The sequence below is a fragment of the Chiloscyllium plagiosum genome, unplaced genomic scaffold (assembly GCF_037043375.1).
Source record: "Chiloscyllium plagiosum isolate Xiang-an unplaced genomic scaffold, Cpla_swu_hap1 HiC_scaffold_35, whole genome shotgun sequence".
Taxonomy (NCBI): Eukaryota; Metazoa; Chordata; class Chondrichthyes; order Orectolobiformes; family Hemiscylliidae; genus Chiloscyllium; species Chiloscyllium plagiosum.
In genome coordinates, this window is record NW_028270173.1 from 21,385,884 (window position 1) to 21,393,598 (window position 7,715).

The window sequence follows — 7,715 nt, forward strand, 5'->3', positions numbered from 1 at the left end:
TGAAGAAAGTAAAAGAAATGTTGTCTGCAGAGCAAAACCATTTGAGTAATGGTGCAGGAATGTCTTGCTGCAATTGATTAGGGCTTCAGTAAGACCACATCTGGACCATTCAGTGCAGTTTTGGTGTAACCATCCGATGAAGCATGGTTTGTTGTTGCAGGGACTATATCGCAAATTTATCTGGTTCACTCCTGGGATGGCAGGACTGAACGATGAAGACAGTAAGGATTATACTCACTGGAGTTTAGAGGAATGAGGGAGGATCTTATAACTATAAAATTCCATGAAACTGTATGCAAAACTCTAAAATTCTAAGAGGACTAGTCAGGGCATGACTAGGAAGGATGTTCCAAGGATGGGAAGTCCAGACACTGAGGTCACAGTATTAGGACACAGAATTTTTTTTCTAGATTGTGATAAGGAGAAATTTCTTTACGAAAGGAGGAGAGAACCTCTTTATGCCCTGCCACAGGAAGAGGTTGAGGCGAAAACATTGAATGATTTCAAGAAGGATTTAATTTTGTTCTTTGCACGAAAGGGATCAAAGGGTTTTGGAAGAAAGCAGGAAAGGGGTATGGACTGCTTCTGATTGGCAGAATTTTAAAATAATCGCACTTTTTGTCTCGTCAAATGCGGTATTGGTATGAATGACACAGAGCTGAAAATGTGTTGCTGGAAAAGCGCAGTAGGTCAGGCAGCATCCAAGGAACAGGAGAATCGACGTTTCGGGCATAAGCCCTTCTTCAGGAATGACACAGAACAACTTAAAAGGATTGACATTTCTGCATGAGGCAGCGTGAAATGTGAACAAAATCACACTTTTTTTGTCCCATAATGAAGTTAAATATAACACGAATTCAGATGGATATCCTGATTAATGTAATTGTGCTTACACGTGAAAGAACAGGTACAACAATGACTTATCTCACCCATTCACTAAACAATCTACTCAGCATTCGGGGCACGACTAACGACAAAATCCTCCACAGCTCTAAACTACCTCGAGTAGAATTCTAGACATTTCTTTTAGGACGAAGGCATCAATTCTCACCTTACAGCATCTCCCAAACAAACCAAGTTCAACCAGCACAGAGTTTTCCAAAATAATGGACTGCTGGTGGAAACCCCTCAGAGCTGTTCAAGAGAATACAAATGGTGTGGTTCAGCCTGAGTCACCTTTCTCTGACCTTACAGTGGCATACCTTTTCAAGTGTAGACTGGTAATTATCACCAATTCCTGGAGAGTAGAGGACCTTGTCGCACTCACAATATTTCTCTTTGTGTCCCCTTCCTCCCCGTCTTCCCTGAAGCCACCAGGTTACTCCGATCGACGTTATTGGATCACTCCAGCCATGCCATCCAATATCCAATGGTTTGTTCTATCATTTCAGGTGTTCTTCATTTCAAAAATAAAGACAATCAGCCCCTTTTGAAATAAAGAATCAAAGCCTTCATTCTTGTGAATATCTTTGTGAAGAATTGAGGTAGAATAACAAATCCGTATCAATTATGGTTTTAATACCCATTTCCTTTCCAGATGCGCTGATTTCTGAGCATTCCTTCGACATTTCAACACTACAATCGATATCCCACTGAAAGTTCAAAAATAAGATGTTCTGTTCCTAGCATCATTTCGATGATAGATGTTAGTTTCTTCACATCATTTTAAGATCAGGAGCTTTATGAGTTTTGCATTCTCCCATTTGCTCCAGAAAGGTCCTTCCAACCCAAGGTATTCTATCCCTCCAATCTCCTTCTGCATTCCCTCATGACCAAGTCCAAATACCAGACATCATTGGCTTCCACCAAAACTCCAGCATGTTGGGTCTTTCAGACTTGACTTGACACTTGACAAAATCGACATATGGCGGAAGTTTCCTCACATGGGGAAATCTGGGTGGAGAGGTAACTGCTTTCTGATTTGCAGTAGAAAATTTAAAACAGAGATCAGGAGAAATTTCTTCCTGCAACGGTCATGATTCTATGGAATGTGCGTTGGATGCTGGAACATTGAGTGAATTTAAGAATGATGTTGGCAGATTGTTATTTAGTAATAGATGAAATGACTATGGTTTTCTTAGTCCCTAAGGCGAAATGCAAAATCCGGTGATATGTTGACGTGAATATATTTTATCAGTAGTTGACTCTGAACTGCAGAACTGCAGTGGCTCCTTCCAGAAATGTATTGAACACAGGAAAAAAAAACATTGAATGAACACAGGAATGTTTAAAGCATTATTTTTCTTCTGGTGAGATATTGTGGGGAACGAAATGAATTTTTGAGACTTTAAAACTTGAGCTGTCTTGCATAAAAATAATTTATTTGCCTGAGAGAACAATATTCCAATAGAAACTTCGTTTTAAATCGATTTTGTTGCTGACAATGTGAGTTTAGATCTCCTAGTCTAAACAGACTTAAGTAAAATGTGTTTTATATGTAAACCATTGTAATGTATAACTGTATATTGTATATGCTATCACTGCTGTCGGTAAATACCATCGAAATCACGTTTAAAACAATCTTTCTGTACGAAAATGAAAATGGCTGTAAAAAAACGTTTTTTTTTTAATTTTTAACAGAATGCAATAACTAAAAAGAGAAAGACTATGGTGAGACTAGAAATGTGTAACTGAGGGCTCACGTCGCACATTTGGAGGATCACTCTGGATGGGTGAGAAGTCCTGGATTCAACTCTGACTTTGTCCAAAGCCGTGACGTTGCACAGGTTGACTTAAAAGTCTAAAACTTGGTTATTTGCATCCTTCTCTTGAACTAACCAACTCTCCATGCCTGGTAAAAGTTGAGCTGAGGCATTCAGGTCTTGAATGGCCTCCTGAGAATTAAGAGATGTGGAGCCTGAGAGAACTGGTCCTGATCCTCGGGGGATAATACAGCTCACTGGAAATTCTGCGCAGTTAAGCGAGATGTTAACTTGTTCGTTAGAAATAGCATGTTTAATGAGATCTGTTTACTGTTTCACTGGAGGATTGGCTTGTGTATACATTGAGTGTGTTTCAGTGCATTAACTCATTTGGACTTTGTCTGCTTACACCTGAAAATGCGAATGCAGGCGCTTCTAATAGAAATTCTCTTTCCTGTTCTTGCAATGTTTGGAATTCCAGGTAAGTGATTAGAAGCCGCTGTGACATTTTGCTAACCCTTTCTGTTTTAAATTGAATCTTTGCAATTTGATATATGTTCCGAATTGAGCACTTGGTTTCTGCTGAGTTTTCCTTTCTTTTATTTACCATTGATTTCGGTTTGAGTCCAGTTTGTCCTGTCCTAGCTGACTGAATTGGAAACAACTATGTTTGAAGTAACGAAATTAAACGGTAGAGGAGTTAAAAGTTTATTTTCCATCAGTCTTCACGTTGGATGAAACTTTAAAGATCCGAATAATACGAGGAAGGAGATAGAGAGAGTAAGTCAGAAGGCCGCCATTAAAAGAGGAGTAATTCTCGATTTGATATGGTTTATGGCAAATAACGTTCCTGCATCTGATGATTTGCAACCTTGGATTCTGAAATAGGTAGGTGCAGAAATAATGTCTGCATTATTATTGTGGAGAAGTTGCACAGGCATGAAAAAACTGTCAATGCATCACTCCTATTCTAAAGGAAGGACAGCAAAATGCGGGTAGCGAGATCAATTGAAAAAGCATTGGAATCTGGTAATCACGATGGGATAGCAGAACATTTAGAAAATCTTAATGTCATCAAGTGGAATTTTGCAGACGATAGCAAACTGTATGGAAAGGCACATTTTGAGAGGGATGTAAACGTTTTTTTTTTCAGAGAGATACTGATAGATAAAGTAAATGGGCAGAATCTTGCAAATGTTGTATAATGTGGGAAGATGTCAAGTTGTTCATTTGAGAAGGGAGAAAAAGCAATTTGTCGAAGCAGGCACACAAAGGAAGATGGGGCCTTCGGACTTACAAAAAACAGAAAATTAGCAAACAGGAACACGTTGTGATAAGGAAGGCATGAGGAATTCTGGACTCTTATTTCAAGACGGTTGCAGTACAACAATAGGGACGTCTTTCTGCAAGTTCCAAGCAGCTCTGAGAATAGATTTGGAACACTGTGAGCAATTTCGTCCACTAACAAAGGAAATACATTTTCATCTGGCACAATTCATACGAGGACAATTAGGATGATCAGAGGGATGGAAAGACTGTCTTATGGTCATAAATTCAACAGTTTTGTAGTCGACTGTCCGGAGTTTAGAAGAATGAACAGTGATCCAATTGAGACATATCAGATTCTTAAGGACCTTGACAGGGTAAATGCTAAGACGATGTTCCCCTCATGGGAGAGTGCTTTGGCTATTTCTGCTTAAGCAGAAAATGGGATCATAAACAATTGGAACAGAAATTCTCGATCTCATCCTTGCAATCATTAAAATTAGTCATCAATGGCTGACAGTTATTCTGCCTGGAAAACAGAGCCTTCCACTCCTTTGTGTATTCAAATCTGTCTAACTCAATCTTATACGCCAACATCCCATTACCTTCAAGGGAACAGAATTGCAGTCTCCAACCACTCTCTCAGAGAATAATACATTTCTTACCTTTGTTTGAAAAAGGAACCAGTTAATTCTGATACCGTGTCCCCTCAGCTTAATCACTGTTGTCGAAGGAAAATATCTCTTTTTGTGTTCCATTTTGTCTAGTTCCCGCAAGACCTTCTATGTTTCAATGAGATCACCTTATATTCTTCCAGACTCGAATGGAGATGGGCATAACCTCACTTCAGCCAACAAGACCTTAATCGCAGGAATGTGGCAAGTGGTCCTTCTCTGAGTGACTTCTAAAATAATGCTATTTGTTTTCTTGAAATCAGGACAGCAATCGGTGCAAAGTGATATACCAGTCCTGAAATTATCCTTTGATTATTTCCATGGCACAGACAATGTATTGCTAATGAGATTTCACTGCTTTCCATTGCAGTTCAAGTCTAGCATTGCCAGCAGCACATCAGTCTTGTGTAATCCAAGACCTTATCGCTGCACATCTCTGGGTGTTTTGGTACATCTCACGATTTGATCTTTTTCACAGCAAACCTGATGACAGTGCTGATTCTTTCCCAAGGGAAGTGCGGCCTTTCCAAAGGAATCACTCACTACATGATTGCCATGGCAACAGGAGATATGATGGTCCTTGTCTTCAACATGATTGTGAGCCAGATCTTCAAGTATCATTTCCCGGATTCACTGCTGAGCTCCACCCCCGCCTGCCGACTCAGTGCCTTCCTGCAAGGGTTCAGCCTCCAACTCTCCATCTGGTTTACCATCGCCTTCACCTTTGACCGCTTTGTAGCAATTTGCTGCAACAAATTGAAGAGCTGGTTTTGCATTGAAAGAAGTGCTAACGTGGTCATGTTCATTGTGAGTGCTCTTAGCATTCTGGTCAACATTCCCTTGCCTTTTCGCTATGAGCCCACTCATGTTCTGAACAATGTACAGTGGGGCTGCCGCACCATCACTGCTTACCTCACTTCACCGGCCTGGGCAGCTCACCAATGGCTCACCAACATCTCAAACATGCTTCTTCCTATTCCCCTGCTCCTGCTGTTGAACACTCTCACCGCTGGCCATATCCTAGCAGCCAGCAGAGTTCGCCGGGCCCTGAAGGACAGCAGCTATGGTGCTGGGGAGATGGGCAGAGACCCCGAGCTGAAAGGCAGGAGGACCTCCATCATTCTGCTCTTCACCATCTCTGGCTGCTTCATGGTGTTGTCGGTACCCATCACTGTCATCCATATCTGCGTCAGATTTACCCACATTACGTCTTTCCAAGTTTCAAACTCACTCTATGTGGCAATCAGGGCAGCGTTCCTGCTGATGTGCACCAGCTCCTGCACAAACACTTGTATTTATGCACTGACCCAGAGGAGATTCAGAGAGGTGGTGAAGAACTTGCTGAAATCTCCTTATGCTCTACTCAGAAAGTTATGAAAATAATTTATATTGATGGGGGGAGTTGGTGGTTTAATGATAACCTCACTGGGCCAGCATTCTAAAACCCAAACTCATAACCTGGGGACATAGGTTGAAATTCCAAAGTGGCAAATGTTGAATTTTCTATGCAAAAAGCGCGAGCACAATGTTGATTATGTCGCCATTCATGATTAACATGCGGGAAAATTAATTGTCTTCAAAAACTGATTGTCTTTCGGCAAGAACCTCTGACGGCTTTTAAGCATGTCCATCGTATATGTAATGTCCGATCCACAGCCATGTCGATCTCAGAGCATGAGGATTGAGTCTTATCTGCCCTTTGGGAAAATGCCAACCTTGGCAGGGATGCCCACATTCTGGAATGAACAAAATAAAATACGTCATTATTAATCAAGTGACTGATATTTTACTGTGTCTTTCGTGATGATACTGCTGCCTTAACAGGGTTCTGTGTCCTTGTATCTTTTTTCAACGGGATTGTGAAAGGCAGAGGTTCTGATGCCTCTCTCTTACATCTCTCCCGTAAGAACCTGTAGTTTGAACTAAACGTTTCTTTCCAAGTGCTGTTTTTATGGGGTTGTTGCAGAAAATTGGAACAGCTCCTTTGTTAAGTTGTGGGGGTTGTCGTGTTGGTTCGGTTGTCCAATTCTATTTCAATTTGTCTTTCATTCGGTGGTGTGTAAATAAATCGTTTTACTTGAAGCCAAGTGGTTTGACCAGGTGCATCAAAGCTGGAATATGTACCTTACATCTGCCTAAAACAACTGGAAGAGTTAGCGTATGGGCGACCTTCGTGAAATATTTTGGGAGGTTCTAACCTGGTATTCTACACTTTTCATTCTGAATTGATACAGACAGATAGAATGCTGAAGGGTTGGACCAAGTGGATAAATACAATGGTTAGTATGTCCAGAGGACTGGAGACCGATGTAGAGAGGAGATGGAAGTACTACTGGATGAATTCACAACAACTTTGTGACCCGTGTCCATCAAAACTACAGATGGCTTTTTCATTGGTACTGACGACAGCAGCGTTCAGGCCAATATTGAACAACGGCCTTAGTCTGTGACAAGGAGACTACTTGACACAGTGACAGTGAAGTATTGGCAATATATTTCCAAGTCACGATGATGTGTGGTTTGAATGGGGACCAGCGGTGGTAGCGTTCCATTGTGTATGCTGTCCTGTCCATGTAAATGGTAGACACCACAAGCTGGGAAGATGCAATGCCAGGAGCCTGGATAAGTTGTTGAATTGCATCTTATGTCGGGTACACATTGCTGCATTTTGCGCGTTGGCACACGGATCGAATGTTAAAGGCATTAGATGGTGCATCAAGACTGTGCGTGTCTTGCTACATATGAGCATATAGCGGAAGAGGGGGTCTACTTTGGATAGATGTGAGGTAATACATTTATGTGACGCAGACAAAGTTAGGAATTGCAGGGTTAATGGTTGGGAATTGTTGAGTGTTGTCCAGCGGAGTGACCTCGGAATGCAGGTGCATAATTTCTTCAAAGTTGCACATTGGTCGACGGGTGATTAAGGAGACATTTCGAAAGCTTGCTTTCCTTGGTTAGAAATTGAGTATAAAATTGGGACATCTTGTTGCGGCAGAGCAGATCATTATTACAGCTACATTTGGCGTACTGAATACAATTCGGTTAGTCCTGCAAAAGGTAGGATGTTATTGAACTGGAATTGGCGTAGTAAACAATTGTAAAGATATTACTGAGATTGGAGGGAAAGACG